The sequence below is a fragment of the Myxocyprinus asiaticus genome, chromosome 34 (genome assembly GCF_019703515.2).
Source record: "Myxocyprinus asiaticus isolate MX2 ecotype Aquarium Trade chromosome 34, UBuf_Myxa_2, whole genome shotgun sequence".
Classification (NCBI taxonomy): Eukaryota; Metazoa; Chordata; class Actinopteri; order Cypriniformes; family Catostomidae; genus Myxocyprinus; species Myxocyprinus asiaticus.
This window is the reverse complement of record NC_059377.1, coordinates 2,721,301-2,748,945: the sequence shown is the minus strand read 5'-3', so window position 1 is coordinate 2,748,945 and position 27,645 is coordinate 2,721,301. Positions and strand designations below refer to the sequence as shown.

The 27,645-nt window shown below is 41.3% G+C and overlaps 1 protein-coding gene across 1 annotated transcript in view; it reads right to left on the bottom strand.

Annotated features, from left to right (window-relative positions):
- Window positions 1–26,760, bottom strand: part of LOC127425698 (thyroid hormone receptor beta-like) — a 325,007-nt gene extending 298,247 nt beyond the window's left edge. The window contains exon 1 of the mRNA XM_051671938.1: window positions 24,193–26,760. The gene's annotated coding sequence lies outside the window, so the exon portion shown is untranslated. The remainder of the gene's footprint in view (window positions 1–24,192) is intronic.
- Window positions 26,761–27,645: the final 885 nt, after the last annotated feature.

The window sequence follows — 27,645 nt, the reverse complement described above, 5'->3', positions numbered from 1 at the left end:
GCTTCTGGCACACTGTAATTTGGAGTGATGAGACCAAAATAGAGCTTTATGGTCACAACCATAAGCGCTATGTTTTGAGAGGGGTCAACAAGGCCTATAGTGAAAAGAATACCATCCCCACTGTGAAGCATGGTGGTGGCTCACTGATGTTTTGGGGGTGTATTAGCTCTAAAGGCATGGGGAATCTTGTGAAAATTGATGGCAACATGAATGCAGCATTTTATCAGAAAATACTGGCAGACAATTTGCATTCTTCTGCATGAAAGCTCTTGGACTTTCCAGCACAACAATGACCCTAAGCACAAGGCCAAGTTGACCCTCCAGTGGTTACAGCAGAAAAAGGTGAAGGTTCTGGAGTGGCCATCACAGTCTCCTGACCATAATATCATCAAGTCACTCTGGGGAGATCTCAAACGTGCGGTTCATGCAAGACGACCAAAGACTTTGCATGACCTGGAGGCATTTTGCCAAGACGAATGGGCAAATTCCACCTGCAAGAATTTGGGGCCTCATAGACAATGAGTTGTCCTTTTGGTCGAAATGGTCCCACGCAGTACTTCTTTTTGCTCGCATATGGCTGTAGGCATGTGTGGTTGATTGATATGTATAGTCTATTTTTCTTTTACCATGCAGCAAACTTTTATAAATTACTTTTTTGTAACTGTTTAACTGATAGTATTAATCGGTCAAAATTCTTACTGTCGGATAACAGTTTACCAGTTAATTATAATCATCCCTAGTTGTGTCTGATTAAAAGTCTTCGTGATTGTTCATCCGGTTCCTGCCTCCTCCTTTCTGATAAGCAAGAGACCTTTCTTGTTACACTGGTGACGAAACTCTGGTTCCCGACCACGGCGCCCACCCGGTCCTCAACCAGCTGGAACACCTCCGTCAGCGATGCCGGGCGATGGCACTGGACTTGCTTAGCCGTCCCTTGGCCGCCGCCTCCTGGTGATCGGCAGTGGGGTCCTCCACCTCCTGGCAGACGGCAGCGGGCTCCTCCGCTCCCTGGCGGACCACATCGGTAGCTCGCTGACGAATCACTCCAGTACCACCAGATCGTGTATCCTCGGCGTCGCATTCTTGAGCCAGCAGCGAGGTCTCCAGGACAGCGTGGTCCTCCTCCAAAGTCCCGGGTTTCAGCACAAGTGTAACAAAAAAGGTCTCTTGCTTATCGGAAAGGAGCCGGAACCGGATGAACAATCACAAAGACTTTTAATCAGACACAACACAAACACTGACACACACACACAACTCCGCATGCATCTGTCTCTCTCTTCCGAACTGGCATCTCCGGCTCCTCTTTATCCCTCTCCCGGCTGATTAAGATTAATCAGCGCCAGTGTCCATCCTTATGGCCCGGCCACGCCCTCCTCCTTGTCACACACACATCAGCTGAAGATGACGAAACTGGCTAAATTTAATCAAAACGTGGTCACACACACACCTTATCTAGGATTAAATCCTAAACTGAATATACTTTAAAGGTAGATTACCTTCTGGAGTTTACTTGTAAACAAACAAGTTGTGTTTAATTTATTCTTGAGGTCTTACAAACATGTGGAATGCAGTTTCTCCCCCCATTAATGGTATGAAATGTATATCATGATAAATATCGATATCGAATGATATGAAAAAAATATAGTGATAATTTTTTTTGGCCATATCGCCCAGCCCTACATTCATATATGTTTCTTCAACTTAGGGCACTTTCATGTGTCATGGGTTGATTTATATTAAAATAAACAGATTTTCAACTTTCTTTTCTTTTTGTTATATGAAGGTCACATTAAAACTGACTTGGGAACTTTTAAACAGTCCTCGTCATTGACTTTCAGTATTAAATTATGAAAATCCATTAAAACAATACAATTTATTAGATGTTAATAACTGTCATCATCTAAACAAAGAGTGAAATAAACAAACCATTTCAATATTTATTGTGGGAAATTTATTTCTATCCATTTTTCTAAATTTATGACTTTCAAAAATTACACAGTATGGGGTAATTTACTAAAAAAAACAACACAAAAAAACACTACAAATTACTAATTACTTCTCTAAAATTGTAATAAGATAACTAATTACAAGAAAAAAACAATCACATTTCTGATTACTTCACTTTTAAATTATTTTATAAAACACTTCAAAGGTTTAAAAAAATATTCTCAAAAAATATTTTCTTATAATATTTTAGTAACTCAAGTAATATAACTTAGATTACCTTAACTGACAGTCAGTAACTGTAATCTGATTACAAGAATTTAAAATGTAATACATTACACAACTTTTTGACTAAAAGTAATTACAGTAGATTATAGTAATGTATTACTCTGTAATCAAATTACACCCAACACAGCCCTTAGTTGTGCCGTCATTTCCACCACACCAAATATTTTGCTCCTAATAAAGTTCCCTATCTGTCACTCACTCGACATTGTGTTGATGTAGTGACACTAGGGGTCACTCTTGGCAGCCCGAGACACCTCTGGTCTTTGATAAAAGCCAATGAAAATTGGCGAGTAGTATTTGCATGCCACTCCCCCGGACATAAAGGTATAAAAGCAGCTGGTATGCAACCACTCATTCAGATTTTCTCTTCGGAGCCGAACGGTCGATGTCTACTGAGCTGACTGTTCATTCACCTCTGCTGGATCTGACGGCGCATTTCAGAGTCTTCTCCCTCCTCTGCACTGATGCACTGCAGGGAACGCCACTGGGCGCTTCGGCAGAAAAAAGAGAGTATATTTTCCTGAAAGAGTATATTTCTCTAAAAGAGCGGCACACATGGAACGTCTTTTTAAAGATGCCTTTCCGTTTGTGTGTTATTCCTGGTTGCGGTCGTTTCCTCTCAACTTCAGACGGTCATGATCGCTGTCTTTTGTGTCTGGGCGCAACCCACATGGAGGCAGCATTCAAGGATGGTTCATGTTCTCACTGTGAGAACATGACCATGACAATGTTGCGGTCGCGGCTTGCTTTCGTAAGAAAGTAAGCCACCCCAGCGGCTCCCCGCCTTGGTCCTTCTACCTATGGGTTTCAGGCCTAGCAATGGGGGCGATTTGGGGACCCCAATGGGACCGCCTCCACCGGGTATCCCCCCGCGGACCTCCCATTCCCCAGCACGCTCGTCTGCCCCGATAGGGTTCCGGATGAGTCCGCCGGCTCATCACACGGCGAGTTCAACCTCTTGTTCGGAGCCCGCAAAGCTGATGAGCTCTCGAGTGCAGCATCGGAGAGCGGGCTTGTCCAGTCGGACGCAGAAGCCTCAGCTGGGCTCCCCCCTTCGGGGACGATTGCCCAGTCACAGGCTGATACGGAGATGATGGATATGCTTTCCCGGGCGGCTGCTCAAAGCAGCCACACCCCGCTCCAGTGCCTTTCTTCCCGGAAGTGCACGAGGAGCTGACAAAATCATGTGAGGCACCTTTTACTGCCCAGTCCCGATTTCTCAGTTCCCCCACCCTCACTACCCTCGATGGCGGGGCGGCCAGGGGCTATACGGCGATTCCCCCAGTGGATAAGGCGCTCGCGGTGCACCTATGCCCGCAGAGCACCGCCACCTGGCGCGGACGCCCAAAGCTCCCGTCCAAGCCCTGTAGGTTCACGTCGTCCCTGAGAGCCAGAGCCTACAGTGCTGCTGGACAAGCCGCCTCTGCCCTGCATGCCATGGCTCTCCTGCAGGTCCACCAAGCCAAGGCACTAAAAGAACTGCATGAGGGTAGTTCCACCCCAGATCTGATGCAGGAACTGCGCTCGGCCACCGACCTCGCTCTCCGGGTGACAAAGGTCACGGCACGGTCTCTCGGGCGGACGATGTCCACATTAGTGATCCAGGAGCACCATATTTGGCTCAACCTGGTCGAGATGGGTGAGGCCGACAAGATGCGGTTCCTTGCTGGCCCTATCTCCCAGGCTGGCCTATTCGGTGACACGTCGAGGACTTTGACCAGCAGTTCGACAGTTCACCTCGACAGTGAAGCAGCAGACAGAGGCTATCAGGCATATCCTGCCCCAACATGGCTCAAGATCCCGCAACTCATCTGCTCGTCGCCAAGGGCATCCCCCTGCAGTGACTGCACCGGCTCCGCCGCAGCCCGCCCCTTCGGCCCAGCCCCGGCGTTGAGCCCACCGCAGGAAGCAGATGCCACCCGTCTCACGGCCGGCCGCCAAGAACCCACATTGGTCTTCAAAGCGCCCCTGAGACGGGCGAACCAGGGTCGAAAAAAAAACCACTGCATTGGAGCTGGTAGTAAGACCACTCCATCCCCTGGTGGAGGGCCGGGTGGAGAATCTTTTGTTGCCTTTTCATTTGATTTCGCCGCATGCCCAAGTGGCTGCGGTACCCAACAGTTCAGCAAAAGAGCGGTTTCCTCGTTCCCTGGGTCACATACCCGGTGTGCATGGCCGTCATCATGACCACCACCCACCTTTTTTATCCTTGCAGGATTGGCGCTCCAGCGGCAGTATCCCCACCCCTGCGCGCACAGATCCACCCCCGATGTGACAGTCTCCACGGGTTGCGAGGACAGGCCTCTTCCTCCCCGTCCCAGGCTGTTCCGGGGGTGGTCACGAGGAGCCAGGTAAGTGCTTCGATGTTCTTAGACTCAGCATGGCCATGACATGGTGTGGCACCTCGAGCTCCGCCCCGCCGCGAGGCCCCACCTGCCGGTACGTCAGACGAGGTTGTCCCTTTGGTCCCCCTCGTGCAGAACTTAGATGCGTGGCATGCGCTTTCCAATCCGTCATGATGGCTGGTCCGGACCTTCCGACTCGGCTACATGATTCAGTTCACCAGGCATCCGCCCAGGTTCAGCGGTATCCATTTCACCTTGGTGAAGGACGAAAACACTGCTACCTTGCGCGCGGAGATTGCCACCCTCCTACGGAAAGGTGCAATAGAACCTGTCCCTCCGGCCGAGATGAAGAAGGGGTTTTACAGCTCCTACTTCACCGTACCGAAAAAAGGCGGTGGGTTGCGGCCAATCTTGGACCTGAGAGTACTGAACCGGGCTTTACACAGACTCCCGTTCAAGATGCTGACGCAAAAAAGCATTCTGGCGAGCATCCGCCATCAAGATTGGTTTGCGGCGGTAGACCTGAAGGATGCATACTTTCACGTCTCGATTCTACCTCGACACAGACCCTTCCTCCAGTTTGCATTCGAGGGTCAGGCCTATCAGAACAAGGTCCTCCCTTTCGGCCTGTCCTTGTCCCCTCGCATCTTCACGAAGGTCGCAGGGGCCCCGTTAAGGGAGGTGGGCATTCGCATTCTCAACTACTCGATGATTGGCTAATCCTAGCTCACTCTCGGGACATGTGTGAACACAGGGACTTGGTGCTCTCGCACCTCAGCCGATTAGGGCTTTGGGTCAACTGGGAAAAGAGCAAGCTCCTCTCGGTTCAAAGCATCTCTTTTCTCGGTTTGGAGTTGGACTCATTGTCCAATCTCATTGACAGCGTGCCTCACGAATGAGCGCGCACAGTCGGTGCTGACCTGTTTGAAGGCGTTCAAACAGAAAACAGCGGTTCCACTGAAACTCTTTCAGAGGCTCCTGGGGCACATGGCATCCTCAGCGGTGGCCACCCTGCTCGGGTTGATGCATATGAGACCGCTTCAGCACTGGCTTCAGACTCGTGTCCCGAGATGGGCACGGCACCACGGGACACATCGCGTGGTCATCACGCCGGTCTGTCACCATCTCTTCAGCCCTTGGACCGACCTCTCATTTCTACGGGCAGGCGTTCCCCTAAAGCAGGTCTCCAGGCGCGTCGTGGTCATGACAGACACCTCCAAAACGGGCTGGGGCACTGTTTGCAACAGGCACGCAGCCACCGGCTTATGGACGGGCCCGCGGCTGCGTTGGCACATCAACTGCCTCGAGTTGCTGGCAATTCTGCTCGCCCTGCGGAGGTTCCGGCCGTTGATCCAGGGCAAGCACGTGTTAGTTCGGACAGACAACACGGCAACGGTAGCATATGTCAACCGCCAAGGCAGTCTGCGCTCTCGTTGTATGTCACAAATCGCCCGCCGTCTCTTCCTCTGGAGTCAGCAGCACCTCAAGTTGCTGTGAGCCACTCACATCCCGGGCGACCTCAACACTGCAGTGGACGCGCTGTCATAGCAGGTTACCCTCCACCCTCAGGTGGTCCATCTGATCTGGAGTCGATTCGGACAGGCACAGGTAGACATGTTTGCCTCCCAAGAATCCTCCCACTACCCGATCTGGAACGCCCTGACCGAGGCACCTCTCGGCATAGACGCGCTGGCACACAGCAGGCCCCCTGGCCTGCGCAAATATGCGTTTCCACCTGTGAGCCTACTTGCACAGACTCTGTGCAATGTCAGGGAGGACGAGGAGCAGGTCTTCCTGGTAGCACCCTACTGGCCCACCCAGACGTGGTTCTCAGACCGCACGCTCCTCGCGACAGCCCCCCCGGTGAATTCCCCTGAGGAAGGACCTTCTTTCTCAGGGACGGGGCACCATAGCTATGGCATATCACACACAGGAAGTGCCACCCCCGGTAGGGCTATGAGCCCATTCTACCAGGGGTGTAGCGGCCTCCTGGGCCCTGGCCAGGGGTGCCTCTCTAACAGACATTTGCAGAGCAGCGGGCTGGGCAACACCCAACACATTTGCGAGGTTCTACAACCTCCGGGTTGAACCGGTTTCGTCCCGGGTAGTGGCACGCAATACAAGCGGATAAGCCTGGGATAGCCGGTCGGGTGTATCGCTTGCACATAGCGCCTTTCACCTCCTCTGAGCTGAAGACGTGCGCCATTCATTCCCAGTAGTGTTCACAAACTATGTTCCCTGGTTGACTTCCTCCGAGCCCTGTGGCAGTTGAGTTTTCGGAGAGAATCGCTGCCGGCCCAGTACACGTGCTAACTAAGAGCCCTGTTCTGGGGTAGGTGCTCCACATGTGGTGGTTCCCTGTAAGGTAACCCCATGCGATGTATATCTTCCGCTAATTCGTTTCCCTGTTGGCAAACTGCGTCTTCCTTGGGCAGAGCCCCCTCTGCCACAGTCTCCATGTTTGTAGTAACTCCTCCCCCGTTGGGTAAGATCTACCATGAGACTTCTCCACACCGCGGTGTCCTCCCCTTGGGAGGGACACCCCCTGACTAGACCTGGTCGGACCAGTCGGATATTCCCCCTTTTTTTAGGGAGTGAAGGAAAAAAAGAAGGGGAAAAGAGGCCATCTTTTGGGTAGTCGACTTGTTCCCAAAGGGCCATTCGACACTCATAACTATGTTGGGGGAGGTTACGTGTCGGCCTGGTGCGCTGGCTACGATGCACACAGTTGTCTGCCCATCACACACTGCCAGTTCACGTAACACAGTTGCGGCGTTTTGTATAGGGACCCCTAATGTCACTACATCGACACAACATCGAGTGAGTGACAGATAGGGAACGTCGTGGTTACTTGCGTAACCTCCGTTCCCTGATGCAGGGAACGAGACGTTGTGTCCCTCCTGCCACAATGCTGAACTACCCGCTGAAATGGCCGGACCTTGTCTCGGCTCCTCAGCATAAAACCTGAATGAGTGGTTGCACGCCAGCTCCTTTTATACCCGTATGTCTGGGGGAGTGGCATGCAAATACCGCTCACCAATTTTCATTGGCCTTTTATCAAAGGCTCCCAAGAGTGACCCCTAGTGTCACTACATCGACACAACGTCTCGTTCCCTCCATCAGGGAACGGAGGTTACGCAAGTAACCATGACGTTTTTTTGTTTTTGTTTTTTTGAAAAAAGTGTCAGTGAACAGCATAATTGAGATGAAATATGGGACAAGTGATATTTGAAGAAAACAAAGTAAATTCAAGATAAATATCACTTGTGATCAAATTTTTTTAATGGGCATCAATTCCAATCAAGCTGTAATTTTGCCAAATGATGCAAAAAGTGTCAAATATTATTTAATTGTCCATATTTAGGATAGATAAAATGTTAGCTATGAAATTAGCTTAAGCAAGACAAAGGAGTTTGTCATTTTATTTAAAAGTCATTTCCATCAGCGTCATTTCCACCACAGAATTCTATTAAACACAATATAGAATTTGAGATGTGCTGGAAATAACACTGTGATATGACTTTTTGTGACTTTCAGAAAAAATGGCAATATACATGCACATTACTGTTGAACATAGTAGACAAATAAAAAAACTAAATATTGAGAGTATGAAAAATATTTAAACGAGACTATAGCCACAGTGCTAAAAGTGCCTGAAGTTGAAGAAACATCGAAATGCTGTGTCCAAAATAGCTCATTTACTATTCGCCACATAGCCACTGCCTATGGAAGGTAGATTCTGCCAATTTTAAATAAATTAATAAAAGGATAAAAATTAAAATGAAAACCTGATTAACCATTTAATTATTAAACAGTGTCTGCAAAATGTCAAAATTAAAAAATTACATTATTTGGTTTTAATTTTCAATATAACAATGCATCATCCCTGTCAAATTAAAAAATAAAATAAAATTGATGTTTTGACATTTCATTTTCACTACAATCTCAAGGCAAGACTGGCAATTTTAAAAATTAAAAGGCAAATGTGAATAAGAAATTGCAAATAATATTTTTTACAAAGCTTTTCTTAATAATCATGCAATAATAGTGAAGGAATTTAAATTCAAATGCAAAGTTCAATTTTAATTAAAAAAATTTAATTGATCTTTTACTTTTCTATTCAATTTTCATTTTCACGTTTCACATGTTAATGAGTGGGTGGTGCTCAAGAGAGGATACTTTAATACAGTGCTTCTCACACAAAGGGGTGCAGAGAGGTTACAAGGGAGATGTTCATTTTATGTGTCCTTCTGTGACAGTGAATTGAGGGAAAAGCAGTGAATCCACGATACAGCGCTTTTCGGGCCACAAGAGTTGTGATATCAAGTTCACATTTAATATTGAGGGATATTGAGATTTTAATTTGCTGTGGTGGAAACAATCCAATTAGACTGAATTAACTTGTTTGTTTTACCTGTAAATAAAGCCTGTGTGACAAGTGTGATTCCAACGGGATGTTCATTTATTCAGCTGGCTGATGAAAACAAAAATCAGTACTGCATTTTTCTGTAATGCTATGTATTTTTAAATGTGAACTTGATTTGATGAAATTACCTACAGAGAGGAAGTGCACACTCTGACATGCTGGTGTCAGGTGCACAACATCTCCCTCAATGTCAGTAAGACCAAGGAGCTTGTGGTGGACTTCTGGAGAAAAGACAGAGAAAACAGCCCCATCACCATCAATGGAGCACCAGTGGAGAGAGTCAGCAGCTTCAAGTTCCTGGGTGTCCACATCACTGATGAACTCACATGGTCCGTCCACACTGAGGCCATTGTGAAGAAGGCTCATCAGCGCCTCTTCTTCCTGAGACGGTTGAGGAAGTTTGGAATGAACTGCCACATCCTCACACGGTTCTACACCAGCACTGTAGAGAGCATCCTGACTGGCTGCATCACTGCCTGGTAAGGCAACAGCACCGCCCACAACCGCAGTGTATTTTTTATTGTATACAGTCTTCTTATTTTGTTTATACTGTATATATTGTATAGTATTAGGTGTATATCGTATATTGTGTTGTGTAACAAGATGTGTAAATTGTGTTATGTGTAAATCAGATGTTTATTGTAATTGTCATACTGCTGTGTTGCTTAGAACTGCACCAAAGACTTTCACCCACTGTTGCACTTGTGTATATGGTTGAGTGACAATAAAGGGATTTGATTTGATTTGATTTTGATATCACAACTCTTGCAACCCAAAAAGCGCTATATTGTGGATTCTCCACTTTTCTCACAATTCACTGTCACGGAAGGACACATAAAATGAACATCTCCCTTGTAACCTCTCTGTGCCCACTGAGAAGCACTGTATTAAAGTATCTTCTCTTGAGCACCACCCATTCATTAACATAGAATGTACATGTTGAAATGTGAAAATGAAAATTTAAATTGAAAATTAATAATAAAATTAAAACTGAACTTTGCATTTGAATTTAAATTGTTATTATTATTGTGTGATTTTAAAGAAAAAGTTTTGTAAAAAATGTATTTGCAATTTCTTATCCACATTTGCCTTTTCATTTTAAAATTGGCAGTCTTGCCTCGAGATTGTGATGAAAATGAAGTAAAATCATACATTTTATTATTATTTTTTTTAATTTGACAGGGATGATTCATTGTTATAGTGAAAATTTAAATGACAATCAAATCATTTAATTTTATTTTTAATTTTGACATATTTTGTGGACAGTTTTTAATAACGAAATGGTTAATCGGGTTTTCATTTAAATTTTTATGCTTTTAATAATTTATTTAAAATTGCCAGAATCTACCTTCCATAACTGCCACATAGTTGGGAAACAGTGAGCAAAAATAAGTTTTGCTGTTCAGACTACGAACAACTAAATGGATTTCATTTGGATTCATCACATACTGCAGGCACTGCAGGTATATATCCAATGATGCACTGGATTTCTTTTGGATGAATGAAATATAATGGTAAACTCCTAATAGTAAGATTTATGATCCTGCCACAGTCTCGTTATCTTTAGGATACGAAAGACAAACATTAGGAATGTTTATCCATCTGTGTGGCCTCTGGCATTAGAGGAAACACACAGCTGATAACCGAAGAACTGCACTTGTTACACACATATAAAAGATGAGGTAGGAAACCTTTACAAAAGGTCAGTGGCAGCACTGCAATGCATAAAATCATGCAGATACAGGTCAGGAGCTTCAGTTAATGTTCACATCAACCATCAGAAGGGGAAAAAAATGTGATCTCATTGATTTCGACCATGGCATGATTGTTGGTGCCAGACGGGCTGGTTTGAGTATTTCTGTAACTGATGATCTGCTGGGATTTTCATGCACAACAGTCTCTAGTTTACTCAGAATGGTGCCAAAAAACATCCAGTGAGCACCAGTTCTGCGGACAGAAATGGCTTGTTGATGAAAGAGGTCAACGAAGAATGGCCAGACTGTTTTGAGCTGACAGAGTGGCTACGGTAACTCAGACAACCACTCTGTACAATTGTAGTGAGCAGAATAGCATCTCAGAATGCACAACATGTTGAACCTTGAGGTGGATGGGCTACAACAGCAAAAGACCACGTCGGGAACTTTATTAGGACCATAGTGTTACTAATGAAGTTCTCAGTGAGTGTAAATGGCATATGGTCAAACATGACCTTCAATGAGAATCTAGCCCTGAAAGCAATGAATGTAAGGGGTGTCAAAGACACAGGTCAAACAAAAATCCATTACTGAGCGAGTATACAATAAATCTGGTTCAAAACCCAGTTTTTGCCTTACCCTGGAATCACTATGGTAAACAGAGAATGAATTATCAAATTAAATAATAATAACACCAGCTACAACATGCCACTGGGGGCTTTCTGCCCCAATTCTGAGTGTGGCTAGTAATCTTAACTCTAGTAAATTTTTCTCTAGTAAGCTTGTAAAAAGCACCTGCTCTGCGCTGGCGCTGCTCGCCATTTAACCACTCTGATAATTTGCTCGGGTTGTGGATTGCGCTGTTTCATTCCACTTTTGATATGTTTGCCGTTTGATGTTGCTTAACAGAAAACGGCAGCGCATAAAATTAGGGCAGTGGTAGCTCAGCGGTTAAGGCTCTGGGTTACTGATCAGAAGGTCAGGGGTTCAAGCTCCAGCACCACCAAGATGCCACTGTTGGGCCCTTGAGCAAGGCCCTTAACCCTATCTGCTCCAGGGGCGCCGTATCATGGCTGACCCTGCACTCTGACCCCAGCCTAGCTGGGATATGTGAAAAAGAAGAATTTCACCGTATATGTGCAAATGTATAATGTGTGATAAATAAAGAAAATTATTATTAATTATAATTAAACAGAGAGAGATAACAACACACTGCCAAATGCGGCCATTTAGTCGCAGTCCGGAGTCCTGTATAATCCGTCTCTCACATATTGTAAAAATAACAGAATTTTACTGGATGTGGCCCAACGTGATCGCACAGTAAATCGACGTATTGCTTCCGAAAGTTCATGTAACCTGAAATCAGCCCCATTCAGTTGAATTTCTAATAAGTGCAATTCCCCATTTTTGCATCAATTAAAGTGTGAACACATTACCTTCTGGTGCTACTACGAGCAACCTTCAAGACAGGTTCTGGTCCCATGGGAACGAAGAAGTAATCACATTCACATAAACAATAGTGAGCATGATTCTGAAATTGCATTTTTGATCAAAAGTTACACATTTACTCCGCTGGCAGTTATATTTAACTTTGGAGTTTTGGTTAGGGCATATAGACAATAACATAAGCATCCCTGTGGTCATTATTACAACATCTGAAACTAAAAATACAACTTGCTTTTGGGGCCCCTCTGTGGACATTTCACCCGGAAACATGCCAATACGTTCAACAACACTTCCATCCTTGGCCACTGGTGGCAGTGATTCGAATTTTGGTAAACAACTACCGATTTCAGCAGCAGAATGTTTGACCTACTGTTGCTGAATTTACAGTGTGATCTGTAAATAGTAGTTAGAGACCAAGTGTCACTGGCTTTTTGGACAAAAATACTCTACAAGCACTCCAGCAATGAAAGCATTACCAGTATTATGCAGAGTAAAATGAAAATAAAAAAAGCACAGTACAAACAAATGTCATAACAAACAATAAAACAATCATATTTCCAGCGCAAAACCATCTGTCTGTCTGTCAGTGTCTGCATATATTTAGCGCTTCACAAACAGACACATGAAGACAGGTATTCCACAAGAACGCAAGCAAACAAATCAGACTTACCTGTTCTTATGTCAACTAATTCACATGATAGAATAAAGATAACTTCACTTTAGTCTTAAGAAATTATGTGACATGTACTCCCTTCTGAAGACTCTTGAATCTCTTGAAAGAGCGTCTAAGCATTTCCACTTTTCAACAGAGCTCAACTTAACTAAATTGCAATAAAAGGCAACCTGGATGTTTTATAATAAGATTCCACAGTTATATCACAAGCACAATCTCTTCCACATGAATATGACTACTGTATGGAAATGAATTTCACAGAAATCCAGAGGAATTTTAGAAATTGATGATTTACCGTAACTGGCACTATTATGTCTTGGCGGCAACGGGACTGATTGTTTTTAGGGATAAGCTCAGGGGAGACTCAGTTGAGGATACTATGCTTCATTTAACATCTATAAATCAAAAATACGACAACAGAGAAAAGTAATTACGATTTACGAAGAGCTGGCACTGTGTTCGGCATCATGGGAAATATAATTTCAGCCGATAAACAGATAAAAGAATATTCAGAATTTATTTAGTTTATTAAGAGGTAAGAGTATCAGATAAAGCAGATAAAGAGTAGGTTATATGTTCCTTTTATAGTGTAATCTTCATAACACAACACTGACACAATTGGCCCTTAGGTCATGTAGCATAGATGTATGGGAAATAGGGCTGTGTATCGATACAGATTTCCTGATTCGATTCCAATTCCACAAGCTCGTTTCGATTTGATTCCAATTCATCTGGGCAAATTTCAGTTATAGCTAACGTCCATTTTGCTTACATATGAAAGAAATTCTCTCACAACTAATGCTATAAATTATACAGGGGAACTTCTAACTTGGAACATTATGAAAATAATTATTTTAAAAATGAATAACAGGCCCCAAACTAAGCAGTTCAATTCCTATTTATTTTTATACAGATATAATAATTGTCACAACCCAAAACTGCTTTATGGATACCAACTGAAGAAAACTTTAAATTGCATTTCTTGTGTCAAATTGTTATTTTGACAATGTTTAAAATTATTATAAAATATAATATATACTTGCAAAACAACATGCAGTATACAGCAGAACACACTGCGTGGAACAATATCCCACAATGGCATACACTTGACTTGACCTTCGACCTTCCATTTCCAGAGGGTGATATACAGTCTGTTCTCACCCAAAATCAATTGCATCGCTTCAGAAGACGGCGATTAAACCACTGGAGTTGAATGGATAACTTTTTTTCTGCTTTATGTCCTGTCTGGAGCTTGAAACACAATTTACATGCATTGAATAGTACACGGTGATCCAAAACATTATGACCACCTGCCTAATATGCTGTTGGTCCTCCGTGTGCTGCCAAAACAGCACCGACCCACCGAAGCATGGACTCTACAAGACCCCTGAAAGTGTCCTGTGGTATCTGGCACCAAGACATTAGCAGCAGATTTTTCAAGTTCTGTAAGTTGCGTGGTGGAGCCGCCATGGATCGGACTTGTTGGTCCAGCACATCCCACAGATGCACAATCGAATTGAGATCTGGGGAATTTGGAAACCAGGACAACACCTTCAACTCTTCATAATGTTCCTCAAACCATTCCCAAACTATGTGTGAAGTGTGGCAGGGTGCATTATCCTGCTGAAAGAGGCCACTGCCACCAGGGAATACCATTGCCATGAAGGGGTGTACCTGGTCTGCAATGATGTTTAAGTAGGTTGCACGTGTCAAATTGACGTTCACATGAATGGCCTGACCTTATGAGGGTTTCCCAGTAGAACATTGCCTAAAGGATCACACTCCCTCCGCCGGCTTGTCATCTTCCCACAGTGCATCCTGGTGCCATCACTTCACCAGGTAAACGGCACACACCTACACGGCCGTCCACGTGATGTAAAAGAAAACGGGATTCATCGGACCATTCTTCCACTGCTCCAAGGTCCAGTTCCGATGCTCGCTTGCCCATTGTAGGCGTTTTCGACGGTGGACAGGGGTCATCATGGGCACTCTGACCGGTCTGAGGCTACGCAGCCCCATACACAGCAGGGTGTGATGCACTGTGTGTTGTTACACATTCCTCCCATAACATCAGATTTTTCTGTGACTTGTGCCACAGTAGACCTTCTGTCGGTTCAGACCAGATGGAATAGCCTTAGTTTCCCTTGTGCATCGATGAGCATTGGGCACCCAACACCCTGTCACCGGTGTGTGGTTTGTCCCTTCTCGGACCACTGTCATTAGGTTCTCACCACTATTGACCTGGAGCACCCCACAAGCCTTGCCGTTTCAGAGATGCTCTGACCCAGTCGTCAGGCCATAACAATTTGGCCCTTGTCAAAATCGCTCAGGTCGTTACTCCTGCCCATTTCTCCTACATTCAACACGTTGACTACGAGAACTGATTGTTCGCTTACCATCTAATCTACCCAGACCTTAACATGTGGTCTTGTTAGGAGATGACCAATGTTATTCGTTTCACCTGTGAGTGGTCATAATATTTTGGCTCATCAGTGTATACACCTCATATCTCTATCAAAATATCTTCGTTTGTGTTCCACAGAAGAAAGAAAGTCATACGAGTTTGGGACTATGGAAGCCACAGAGTGCAAATTAAAAAAGAATGAAGAAATTAATTATCAATCTATTAATTTGAAAATAAAAACATGAATAAATAAACCAATAGACATTTAAATGTGTTTATTTAATTCACATTTAAAAATGTAATTGTAAGGAACATTCTTGGACCCTCTGAAGGAACGGGAGCCGTGCAAACATACAACAACAGACTCTTTATTGTTAACACTTTTCAATGTAACAAAACATTCAACCCCGCTGCTTTTCAGCAGCAGGGAACACACATCAACGGGAGACACACACAGCTTCGTCGTAGCTCTCTCTCTACCAGCTCTTGTCACGGCTTTATCTCTCACCCGTTGACGCTGTAATCACCCACAGCTGGGCGAGATAATCCGCTGCAGGTGTCCAACCCAGCCTCGCTCCGCACAGTCGCCGTTCAGCCCGCCCCGCTCTCCACAGTAATTATATTTAACAATAAAATTTTACATTAATAAATCATGTATTTAATTCATGTTTAAAATGCAATTAAATGTAATAATAAAATAGCATACTAATACGGCATTTTTAAATGCACCTTTTAAATTGCGTTTCAAAACAGCATTTGACAATTGCTTTTCTTTATTCATCTTCCAGTTGCTTTTCTTCATCTATTTGCAAATGGCTTTTCTTTTTCGTTTTACTTTGGCTTTTCTTCTCCATTTGCCAACTGCTTTTCTTTATCCATTTGACAATCGAGTATAAAAATGCCATTGGACAGTTGACACATGGGAGCAACTAATGAACTTCGACTCAGTTTTAAGACACACCCCCTCTTCCACATCCCACTCAAAGGAGATGTAAGATAGCCTGTCATTGGATGGTTATTTATGGAAGTGCTCTATGAAACCCGAGCAAAATAAGGGGATGCAAAGCGTATCAGAAGTTAATGGTCTCTTGTCACCACTGCTGTTAAATGCAGAGCACGACCCTCCTTGACTGTGCACAATGGAAGGGAGCTATTAAGGTACTGAACCACTGGAGAAAGCTGCCGAACCTCCTTACTGCAGCGGCCGGCGGATCTTGAACCTCCCTGAAGCAAACGCTTCTCGTGTGCTGCCTAATCTTTCTTCAGCCGCTCCTGTCAAGCGGTGAAACCACGTCCACTGTCAGTTATATCACATTCCTTTTAAGGCACTTTATGTCCACCTTTTAAATATGTTAGGGTCCTTTTTATTAAAATAATTGCATGAGTATGATCTGGAAAAGGCGGACCAGCAGAGGATACATAGAAAGCAAGTGAGCACAGTTTTGAAGGAACTACTTTTGTGTTTTAGTTGTTGTCAAACATTTAAAAATGGTCTCTTTTGAAAGATAATTTAAAAACAATATATTTTTTACATCAACCTGCTTTGTACATGAATGTTTAATGTCGCAAATAAAGTCTGCTTCTCAATCTTGTGTTGTGCACCTCTTCATAAAGATATTTATTGACTAACAGTAGCTTTACACACATTAAGCACAAACTGTACATTGGCATTGAAGTGCTTTAGAAATTATTGCTACTTTTATCACATACCTCTTAAAATCATATTCTTGGTGTTATGGGTTAAACCGTTTAATGAATTTAGTTTAATTGTATCAGACTTGATAACAATGGCAAATAACATGTCATAGATGTTTGAGGTAAAATGACAAAGCTTTAAGCTAAAACTTTTCCAAAAATAAAATAGCAAAAATCAACAAGTGTTTTACCCCTGCTCGTTTACTGCTTGAAATGTGTCAAAAAAAGCCATGTCACCTATAGATATAACTATATGGCATTACTGTATTTAAACATGAATTTTACTTGACATGGAATCTTAAAAAATGCAGTGCAACGGTCAAAGATGTCCTTCTAGCACGTTTAAAAACCAGTTCTCTCAGTCGATTAAATTTTTTAATCGTGATTAATCACAGACTTTGAAAGTGCTGAAATTTGACTCCAAATATACTTCTTTTCCTGTCAAAATGCATTTATTTCCTTCTTAGGAAAAAAAAACTAAACAATATGTTACAATATAATGCTTTATTACAATTTTCCAAACAAAGCCTTCCACATAAATATAGAAATGCACTAAAATATCACCAATTCAAGTAACATTAAACGTTTTACAAAGTCTAACTGGGAGTTTGACTACTTAAAAAGAACTAGTGCCCACATAGGTTGCATATTCATTGCAATAGGGATTAAATCTCTTAACCCTTTCGCACGTACAATCAAACTGGTGTGATTACACTAGGCTGGGCTCAGACATGTATGATCTGCATTCATGCTGCTTTTTACCAGCTAAATCTGTTGTCATGACTGAAGCGGTTGTCATAATGAACCAGCTGCTCAAATAGTCTTTTCAGCATCACAATATCTTTATTTTTATGTTACAAACTTTAAAACAATCACTAAATAAAAGTATAAAACCGTTACCATTGGAGTGCACTGTTTAGATACAGCACTGCAGCCATGTTTTCTGACGTCAAAGAATTTACAAACTAGTCAGTCCACTCCAGCCTTCTCCCATTCCCTCCATCACAACCACTGGCTGGGAAAGTGGAATGGCTAGGTTTTTAGAACCTTCTATGCTCCTCCTTTTGTATGCTTCTATGACAATACAAACTCAGAATCCCATCTTGCATTGCAATGAAAATATGGCCATGCGCACAGCTAGCAACTGCATTCGTGATTGCATCTTATCTATCATAATCAATCATTATAAACATCTAAAAACCACATTATATGTTTGATAATATATAATCTGACCTTCAGTGCACCCGTTGTGATATAATCTGTCCTTCAGTGCATCTGCTGTGAAGTGTGAGATAAGATGTATTTTAATTAAAGAACTCACGCTGGGAGATCCGTTAATGCAGGAGAAACTCACATGTAAAAACGTTAAGCTGTCATCCTCCACAATATTAATCTGCCGGTAGATTATGGCTATTCACTTTGTTACATCAATCATGAAGCTGTGTTCATGATTCGCGTCAGCGCCGCTTTAAACTACATTTGAAAAGCGCTTGCAGACAAAAATTTTGTTCTTTTTGAATGGATGACTATGGAGGAGACGCTTCAGTTGCTGAATAAACTGCATTTGTGAGGAAACAGTTCATCACTTAATGAACTGACCATCTGTCACTTTATTTTTACATTCACGCAATTCCAAAAATAAAGTTAATTTAACACGAGATGACAGCATTTTGCCATAGAAGTGTTTGCTAGTAGCGGCAACTTGTCCCTTATTGCCAAAAGTTTGCTGCAAGTTCATTTGCATATGAAAATAATGTGTGGTAAATTTGCTGCAAGTTTGCCAGAACTCTATTTCTGATTTTTTAAAAGGTTAAGGTCTTTCTTCAGTGAAATGAAATAAATGCTCAAGGATTTAATTGGAAAGCCTTGCAATGTCACATGGAAGTGATAAAATATATAATAAATCTCTATGTGTGCCTGTGCCAGCTTGGCTGAATGGCTTATATGGCTAGGGACCAGACTCATAATGTGTACCTGGACCTGGAATGTCCAAAGCTTATTTAACTAGTGACTGAGCCAAGCAATGTGTGGATTTATTTTAACTAATGATCTAAAATAGTGATGTGTGTCAGTGCCTGATTTGGCTATGGCTTACCTTGATAAAGACGCACTTCTGCGTGTCATTGCCAAAAGCAGACCTACCCTATAAGATGAAAGAAGAAAAAGCCCCAGCAACCACCTGAGCAAATAGCATTTTCAGAGAAATCTCTCACAGCCTGCTGCAGTGAATCCAGCTTACTTGCAAACTGAGCAAATTTAAAACAATAGGCAAAGAGAGTATGCACGATAACTGGCTACTCGATTGTCAAAGGACCTATCAGATTACACCATGTGAGCCAACAGGTTTGAAATATCACATGTGAGCAAGCTGATTAGCTAACAGATAACAACTTCAAAGGACCTACCAGCTTGTGCCATTCATGCCTGAATATAGTTATTTATGTCAAATGATTTACTGTAAAAAGCAGTAAAGACACAAGACGCACAAGCTACTGCATGTCTGATGGTAGTTTTCATTTTCATATGCCACATTTGTCTGACTTTAGAAGTGTGTTAAGTGTGTGAGGGTGTGAATTCATCAGCCCGTTACATGTCCAACATAATCATTGAATCAATTTATAACTGGTTTTGTCGAAAGTTCAGAAAAGAACCTACATACTGTATATTTCTTCACTGAAAACCATATATATCCATTTATAATAACTTTCATTAATATTAATGTTTTTTTTGTTTTTTTTAATAGGATATCTAAGCAGTGGCAACAGTGATTTTATTTTTTATGCAAATTTTGAAGCCCTGTAATATATACAGTTGTGCTCAAAAGTTTGCATACCCTGGCAGAAATTGTGAAATTCTGGCATTGATTTTGAAAATATGACTGATCATGCAAAAAACTGTCTTTTATTTAAGGATAGTGATCATATGAAGCCATTTATTATCACATAGTTGTTTGGCTCCTTTTTAAATCATAATGGTAACAGAAATAACCCAAATGGCCCTGATCAAAAGTTTATATACCCTTGAATGTTTGGCCTTGTTATAGACACACAAGGTGACACACACAGGTTTAAATGGCAATTAAAGGTTAATTTCCCACACCTGTGGCTTTTTAAATTGCAATTAGTGTCTGTGTATAAATAGTCAATGAGTTTGTTAAATCTCACGTGGATGCACTGAGCAGGCTAGATACTGAGCCATGGGGAGCAGAAAAGAACTGTCAAAAGACCTGCGTAACAAGGTAATGGAGCTTTATAAAGATGGAAAAGGATATAAAAAGATATCCAAAGCCTCGAAAATGCCAGTCAGTACTGTTCAATCACTTATTAAGAAGTGGAAAATTCGGGGATCTCTTGATACCAAGCCAAGGTCAGGTAGACCAAGAAAGATTTCAGCCACAACTGTCAGAAGAATTGTTCGGGATACAAAGAAAAACCCACAGGTAACCTCAGGAGAAATACAGGCTGCTCTGGAAAAAGACGGTGTGGTTGTTTCAAGGAGCACAATACAACGATACTTGAATGAAAATGAGCTGCAAGGTCAAGTTGCCAGAAAGAAGCCACTACTGTGCCAATGACACAAAAAAGCCCGGTTACAATATGCCCGACGACACCTTGACATGCCTCACAGCTTCTGGCACACTGTAATTTGGAGTGACGAGACCAAAATAGAGCTTTATGGTCACAACCATAGAGGGGTCAACAAGTATTGTGCTCCTTGAAACAACCACACCGTCTTTTTCCAGAGCAGCCTGTATTTCTCCTGAGGTTACCTGTGGGTTTTTCTTTGTATCCCGAACAATTCTTCTGGCAGTTGTGGCTGAAATCTTTCTTGGTCTACCTGACCTTGGCTAGGTATCAAGAGATCCCCGAATTTCCCACTTCTTAATAAGTGATTGAACAGTACTGACTGGCATTTTCAAGGCTTTGGATATCTTTTTATATCCTTTTCCATCTTTACAAAGTTCCATTACCTTGTTACGCAGGTCTTTTGACAGTTCTTTTCTGCTCCCTATGGCTCAGTATCTAGCCTGCTCAGTGCATCCACGTGAGAGCTAACAAACACATTGACTATTTATACGCAGACACTAATTGCAATTTAAAAAGCCACAGGTGTGGGAAATTAACCTTTAATTGCCATTTAAACCTGTGTGTGTCACCTTGTGTGTCTGTAACAAGACCAAACATTCAAGGGTATGTAAACTTTTGATCAGGGCCATTTGGGTGATTTCTGTTACCATTATGATTTAAAATGAAGCCAAACAACTATGTGATAACAAATGGCTTCATATGATCACTATCAAATAAAAGACCGTTTTTTTGCATGATCAGTCATATTTTCAAAATCAATGCCAAAATTTCACAATTTCTGCCAGGGTATGCAAACTTTTGAGCACAACTGTATATATATATATATATATATATATATATATATATATATATATATATATATATATATATAAATCTTAAATTACAGAATAATCGTGATTAATTACAGTTTAAGTCAGTTTACATACACTTTAGCCAAATACATTTAAACTCAGTTTTTCACAAGTCCTGACATTTAATTGTAGAAAACATTCCCTGTCTTAGGTCAGTTAGGATCACAACTTTATTTTACGAATGTGAAATGTCAGAATAATAATAGAGAGAATTATTTATTTCAGCTTTTATTTCTTTCATCACATTCCCAGTGGGTCAGAAGTTTACATTTGCTTTGTTAGTATTTGGTAGCATTGCATTTAAATTGTTTAACTTGGGTCAAACGTTTTGGGTAGCCTTCCACATGCTTCTCACAATAAGTTGCTGGAATTTTGGCCCATTCTTCCAGACAGAACTGGTGTAACTGAGTCAGGTTTGTAGGCCTCCTTGCTCGTACATGCTTTTTCAGTTCTGCCCACAAATTCTATATCGGATTGAGGTCAGGGCTTTGTAATGGCCACTCCAATACCTTGACTTTGTTGTCCTTAAGCCATTTTGCCAAAACTTTGGAGGTATGCTTGGGGTCATTGTCCATTTGGAAGACCCATTTGCGACTGAGCTTTAACTTCCTGTCTGATGTCTTGAGATGTTGCTTCAATATATCCACATAATTTTCCTTCCTCATGATGCCATCTATTTTGTGAAGTGCACCAGTCCCTCCTGCAGCGAAGCACCCCCCAACATGATGCTGCCACCTCCATGCTTCACGGTTGGGATGGTGTTCTTCGGCTTGCAAGCCTCACCCTTTTTCCTCCAAACATAATGATAGTCATTATGGCCAAACAGTTCAATTTTTGTTTCGCAGACCAGAGGACATTTCTCCAAAAAGTAAGATCTTTGTCCCCATATGCACTTGCAAATTTGGCAGTTTTGGAGCAGTGGCTTCTTTCTTGTTGAACAGTCTTTCAGTTTCTGTCGATATAGGACTCGTTTTACTGTGGATATAGATACTTGTCTACCTGTTTCCTCCAGCATCTTCACAAAGTCCTTTGCTGTTGTTCTGGGATTGATTTGCACTTTTCGCACCAAACTACGTTCCTCTCTAGGAGACAGAATGCGTCTCCTTCCTGAGCGGTATGATGGCTGCGTGGTCCCATGGTGTTTATACTTGCGTACTATTGTTTGTACAAATGAACGTGGTACCTTCATGTATTTGGAAATTGCTTGACATAATTTTCTGGAATTTTCCAAGCTGCTTAAAGGCACAGTTAACTTAGTGTATGTAAAGTTCTTACCCACTAGAATTGTGATATAGTCAATTAAAAGTGAAACAATCTGTCTGTAAAAAATGTTGGAAAAATTACTTGTGTAATGCACAAAGTAGATGTCCTAAACGACTATCGTTTTCTAATATAAAATCTGTAGAGTGATTCAAAAATTAGTTTTAATGACTTCAACCTAAGTATATGTAAACTTCTGACTTCAACTGTATCATGATTAAAATTTTGAGCAACATAATCGTGATTATCATTTTAACCATTATCATGCAGCCCTACAAAGCAGCATAATTTAGTATCGCTAAAATTGCTGGGAGTGGATTTTACAGGAAGATGTCCACATACAAAGTTGATAATGACCCTGCCCTAGTAATGTCAAAATAAGGTAGATACCAGGGCAGCACTGATCCAGATTTCCCGATTCGATTCTGATTCACAAGCTTTGATTCAATTCTATTCTGATTCATTTGGGTATATTTCAATTATAATTGCTTTGTGTTTTTCATTTAGGGCATAATTTGTACTATTTACAAGTATTTACATTGATTTGTAGAACAAGTTCTGAAACGGTGCTGTCTCTTTCAGAATACAGTAAAAATCTTTTCACTTTTGACAGTTCAATCAAAAAATTTGTGAAAAAGAGATGGAAATGGAAGGTCAAGTTGAGTACTTTGCATTGTGGCATACAGTTTTTCACAGTGTTCTCTGATGTATTCTGCACATTTTGGCATATGGATTAATGGATCTGGTAGTCTATGCATACAATTTGTGTACTGCACACAGTACACAGTGTATGCTAAAGAAATAGTATGAATAGTATGGTAGTATGTATTCAAAACAGCATTCAGGTGTTAATAGTCACAGGTATATTTGGCTTTCCTGTGCATGCACAGTTTCAACAATCATTGCATAGCGCAAGGGCCAAGCAACCCAATTTGGTTGTAACTGTTGCAACATTGGCAGCCTTTTAGGTTTTTTTAATGAGGTTCTGTGTAAAACATGATGACATTTCTGCGAAAATATGTCAAAATTATGCCGTTTCTGTAAGTGGGTCAGACCTTTGCGCTCTGAGCCAGTCAAATAATGCAGGCCAACTCTAACACATTTCATTTCAAGAGCAAAATAAACGATCAGATGCAATAATAGCTCATTATCACACCTTAGTAAAAGTTTGCAAATGGTATACATTATTAGCATTACATGCAGCTATAAGTTCAGCTGCAACATCAACAAAAAGCGTATTTTAATGCCATTTCAGGTCATATTAGCTTGAATATCATAACGTAATCATTATACTTTCATGTAAATTTTAAAAGCCTTTAGGACTCTTAAAGGGGCATAAAGATACCGAAAGTGCAACACAACCACATCCGTTTGCAAAAACACCACAAACATGATACAGTCGTTATGTCGTCAAGTCAAGTGTATAAACACAAGAGCACAAGCAACACCAGCACATACTGTACAGCTATGCCGGATCTATACAGAGTTTCACTTGGATCGCGATGTTTAACACGAGTACTATACGTTTTAAACCACGGTAATGTCGCCGAGCCGTTAAACGGAGTAAATAATGTCTTACCTCGAAGCTGGCACACAGTATTGTATATGTCCTGTATTAAATATCCCTGTACTGTGAGTGTTTGCTGCTGTGATCGGGCAGACGTGGCCTGAAATGACCCAGCAGAAGAGATCAACTCCAACATGGACCCGGAGAGAAAGCGAGGAACCCGCTGCAGCGCTCTCATCTCATCGCTGTGGGGAATCAGAGAGTACTTGACGTCTAGCCAAAGATGTTTTAACCCTTTACAGTGGCACAAAAGTATTTGGATACTTAAAAGGTGTTGTAAGCGTTTTTTTTTTTTTTTTTTATCAATATAGCGAATAAAATGTCCTTATTACCTGACAGATATTATATGGAAGCGGAATACAAAAATAAAAAAGGTAATTCTCACTTTTTGTCTCACAATTGTGAATATTTCTTGTAATTGTGAGCTTATATCTCACAATTGCGACTTTTTATTTCGAAATTGCGACTTTCTTTTTCTTTTATAAACTCGAAACTGAAAACGGTTTCAAACAACATCTGGTTAGTGTAGATGTAGATTAGTGCAGTAGTTCACAACCTTTTTGACTCCAAGGCCCCCCATTGTCGGAGAAAATATTTGGCTTTTAAATATTTATAAGACATATATCTATTAGCAATAGATTAAAACAATTAATCATGATACATTTTTGTGATATCAGAAATGTCTAAAAATGTATGTTGTTCATAAAATGATTATTGCATTTTATATTTATTTAGCATTTTCAACAAGTTTAATTATTAATTATAGACAAATTATAATAACCTACCTTATTTTAAATAATTTTAAGAGGTCTTGAGGCCCCCCTGGAAGTGTGCTGAGGCCCCCTAGTGGGTCAAGACCCCCTGGTTGAGAACCACTGGATTAGTGGATGTGGCCAGAGTTACAGAACATACAAGTTCTACAATGGGAACGGTTTTTACTTGCACATGGATAACTAGTTTGCTAATATAGAAAGTTTTTTGTTTTTCATTATTCAAATTCTTCCATTATTTCTTCATCACCAATAACACCATTCTCTCTCTCTCTCTCTCTCTCTCTCTCTCTCTCTCTCTCTCTTAGAATTTTATTAAACAATCTGTGCCACTAGTACCACCAAACAGAACTGCAAAAATACTCTTTGTTTTCAAAACAGCTTTCTGAATAAGCTCCCCATCTGCCATTTAGCAGACACTTTTATCCAAAGTGACTTGCAAATGAAGAACATAGCAAGCTTTGCAAACTTTTTGTCATACAAAAGTCAACAGTAACTGCAATATCCCACTGCCAAGTTCACAAAGTGGCTGAAGTAGTATTAAAGCTAGCGCAGGAGAAAGAGACAGACAAGGAAAGTTTATTTTTTTTATTTTTTATAGTAAGTCCAATTATTGTGGATTGGTTAACTGCTCGCAGAACAGATGTTTTTTCAGCTGGTTCTTGAATGTTGAGATGGTATCAGCAGATCGTGTGAAAGTTGGAAGCTCATTCCACCACAGAAGAACAGAGAAAGTGAATGATCCTGAAAAGGACTTAGAGCCTTTTTGCGATGGGACCACCAGGCTCCGTTCATTCAGTGACCGCAGAGAGTGAAGGCCCTGATATACTTCCATAGAAGTTATTGTTCGTTCTTTGTTCAGGGGTAAAAAGAAGTTCTAAACAGGCGAGCAATGGTATACTGTTCCCGAATATTCGGACACCTGCCACACCACTGTGGGAGGCATTTAAAGAAGCATTTAAATATGAGGACCACATGTAAAACCTAAACTAATGTAACATTAAAATGTGTTATCAATGACTTTATGCCTCATTCTATGAGTAGAATTCACATGAGCTCTCAGAGAGGCAGGCAGAGATACGAGCTGAGACAATGGGGTCATCAGGCTGGAACGACAGGTAAAGCTGTGTATCATCTGCATAGCAGTGGTAGGAAAAGCCATGTGCTTTAATGACTGGTCTGAGTGATGTAGTGTCGATCAAGAAGATGAGGGGTCCAAGCACTGATTCCTGAGGAATATCAGTGGTCAACTGGTGTGACTTGGACACCTCTCCTCTCCATGTGACGTTGAAGGATATGCCTGTGAGGTATGACTCAAACCATCCAAGCATATTTCCTGTGATGCCTAGGTCAGAGAGAGTGGACAGGAGGATCTGGTGGTTCACTGTGTCAAAAGCAGTAGACAAGTCCAGGAGGATGAGGACAGACTGGATGATTTTCATTATGGTATTCCAGTAATTTAAGAATTGAATGAGAATCAGCATTGAGAATAATTAAAATTACAAACAAACTCAACAAAATAACACATATAGATGCTTTTTCGTAATAAAAATGTGGAGTGGGTTGGTGCTTAATTCTCATAAAAATAATGTCACACAGGTTTGACATGTGGTCTAATTGTTGTCTAATTCTTATATATTTGGGCTGGTAACTAAAGGGTTGTGGGTTCAAATTCCTCAAGGGCAGATTCATAAACTACCACTAGTGATCCCTGAATGATTAACCTGATAGAGGATCTTGATCTTGATCAAGACACTGAACCTCAGGTCTTTAATTTATTACAACTTAATTATATGAAGTAAAATTCTTTAACCACACGAAACCACATGGTGGAAATGTTACACGTTTAAACTGTTTTTTTCCCCTTCTCTTTAAATTATTAACAGCAAAATATGCCGTAAATGTCACAATATGTCATAAAAGTTTATGACAGTTTATTTAATCTGTGATCACTTACTGTAAATTGAATTTACTTTATTTTCCTTTGTTGTTAAACTGTTTATTCATATTTTAGACTTGTTTTCACAGGATATACAGTATCTCTAATATTTATTAATGTAAGTTGTTTACTCTTAACGTTCTTAATAAATTTTTTTTTAAAAAAATAGGACTTGATGATTGGATTCATTTTTATTATTTTTTTCTAACATATAGACTGAATTTAACCAGGTGATCTAGATTCAACTTTTTACACAGAGGCACCACCAACTATCCCTCCATACATACTGCACAGTAAATATATGGAATATGTTTCATTACAGTGATTAACGGTCACAAAATACATTGAGACAGCATATCACTTTCAATTTAGCCATGAAAAGGGCACATAGGAAACCATAGAAGAAGATTAAACAAAACAGCTGGATACAAGACCGTTGAACTTTGGATCTGATTAAGGTTTGTAAACTTGCCTGTGACATGATATCAAAACAAAAACCTAACTTATCACAAGTAGAGATAAGGCAAATATATCTAGTGTATTTACAACTAGACGGAAAGTCCAAATGTATAATTTAAAAAAGAAATGTAAATAGCAAATCTTAATGTTTTCAATAGTATGCCTTACTAGCTAACAGTAGGGGAGTTGGGGGGTACTTAACAAAAAATTGTGATGCAACTAACTTAAAGGGATAGTTCATCCAAAAATAACAATTCAGTCATATTTACTCACCCTCGTGTTTTTGTAAACCCATAT